The following is a 2,323-nucleotide window of genomic DNA, read 5'->3' as shown; positions in this document are numbered from 1 at the left end:
CATATTTGAATTAATAAGGTGCATTTCATTTGCCTCTTATTAAAGCTAATATGCAGCCCGTAATTGACAGATCTGGGCTATTTTTCAGCTTCTAAATGTTTCCAAAACATTACGAACGTCGCCAAAATGTCTGCCAAGACATAACGTATGGTTTGGGCATCTTTTGGCAAACCAAAATCAGCATTTAAAGATCATATTCAGACCAGAAAACTGGGCGAAACAGCTTGCACGTGATTGATATTTTGCTTGCTGGTTTGTTTGATTTTCACACGTGTGCACAATAGTAAGCAAGCAAAAAGTACTCAGTATGATTTGAGTATTAGTCTAGTGTCTATTATTGGATAGGATTTCATTCTATGATATATGGGATAAAATTAAAAGGCCATAAAAAATCATATAATATATTCAATATGTTTAAAATAACAAACTTTTATGACTAAGTAGAAAAGAAGTGATTAACAATGAGAACTCTTGATATTGAAAGTCTTTCCATGGATTACCCATCCCAAAGAAACAGAATAACTCATAAAGATCTTGAGAAAATAAAGAATAATTTATCTAGAAATATGTTATGAGATGGTGTGAGAAAAAAAATAGGTAAAAATTATGTCAAAATCACCAACATCAACATCCAGTAAAATCTCCAGCAGATTCTGTACAGGCATCTGTTTTGACACAAATAACAGAACATTCATTTGTTGGCCCCAATTAAAGAAGAAGATGTTTGATTGATTCTCACATGCCCCCGCTTCTTCTCAATATCAAGGGGATGGTATTTACTCTAAAACAAATTCATACCTTACATGTCTAATTTACCATCAACAGTTGTGAAGGTGTCATTTATACAGTCAGTTTTTCTAATGTTGATGTTGACAGGGGACCTTACCATACTGAAAATGTTTCAAATGTTATGAGTCGTTATCCAATTAGTCCAATATTATGATCCATAACATCTAGATACATTGGCCCTAGCAGCTTACCTCCTACATTTTGAGAATGTTCTTTCTTTTTCGGACTCAAGAAATGCAACAATTATGGAGGAGGAAGTTCCAGACGATCTGGGTATATACATAATTTATACAAATTAGGAGGGCAATTAGAAGATAGACTTCAGATGCTAGCTGACACTTTATATCTTCACTGTATGTAGAGGTCAGCAGCTGAATATGCTGCATAAATGACTGCAGGCTTGACTGATCCTTCCATAGCAAGGAATTACAAGGGTGGCTCCTATGTCAGTTTAGTTAAATTGCAAAAAGCCTACATTGGAGCATTGCTTTCTCAGCAGAAGTCACAGTATGCCATGCCCTTGTTAAACAAAGGTGGTTCTCTCATCCATCTTATTATGCAAATCCAGCCTATGGCCTTGCCATGCCATACACAATTAGTCCAAATTTGAGTCCTATGCTTCCAAGCTCTCCAATGGGACATGTTAGTTCACCTGTTGGACATAGTGATTGAAACCAAGAATTTTCTCCTAGTAGAAGTTCAACTAGAGGAATTATTGGCCCTTTGGCATTCTAAAAATGGGAAAAATATTGAAGAATCTTTAGGTTCTTCATTGTTGGAGGAATTCAAGAATAGTAAGACCAGATATATTGAACTATCAGAGATCTATGGGCATGTATTTGAGTTCAGGTATTGGTTTTTTTTCGTCAACTATCACAATTATTGAATAACTTGTATCAAATGTTATGAGTCTGAACTTCTTTGGTTTCTTCAGTTCTGATTAGTATGGTAGCTGATTTATTCAACAGAAACTGGAAACTACATCAGTTCAAGAGAAAAGTATGGTGGTTTAGGAAATCTCTCCACAGCCACTAAATCTGATAAAAGATGTCTTTGGGAATTATGTTATATAGAAGGTAAATATACTCTACCAGTGGCTTTTAAGTTCAACATGCATTTTTTTGTATTTGTTGTACTTTATGATTTATTATGTATGACACTTTCCACACATGCATTTGTTATGGTCGTAACACATTTGTGTTTTGCAAGTTTTTTTGGCATGACACAAAAAATTGAAGGATAGACGTCCTAGCAAGTTGGCATTCTTGCCAAGTTCTACGAGCTTGGGTCAAGCTCCAAGACCTCCCTCTCCACTTGTGAGTTGACTCTTGTTTCGCAGCACTTGGCGACTCCTCGAAAAAATCATAAAAAAACACTGGCTTCCTATCATACTATTTTTTACTGTATTTTCGTTGTGCCACAAAAGTCAAAAGACCTTAGAGAAGATATTCTACTAGAATTAGGAGATCAGTCATGGAAGCAACTTTTGGACTATAAATCTTGCTTTCTGTTGCTATAGATGCTTCAAAATAGG

General features: G+C 35.3%; 1 pseudogene; it reads left to right on the top strand.

Annotated features, from left to right (window-relative positions):
* The first annotated feature begins 616 nt into the window (after positions 1–616).
* Positions 617–1,862, top strand: LOC149549999 (pumilio homolog 1-like; annotated as a pseudogene).
* The last annotated feature ends 461 nt before the right edge of the window (positions 1,863–2,323 follow it).

The sequence above is a fragment of the Cupressus sempervirens genome, chromosome 7, assembly GCF_028749045.1.
Source record: "Cupressus sempervirens isolate cs-2001-9-10 chromosome 7, ASM2874904v1, whole genome shotgun sequence".
Classification (NCBI taxonomy): domain Eukaryota; kingdom Viridiplantae; phylum Streptophyta; class Pinopsida; order Cupressales; family Cupressaceae; genus Cupressus; species Cupressus sempervirens.
Note: the sequence above shows the minus strand (reverse complement) of the source record. Positions and strands in the feature narration are given on the sequence as shown.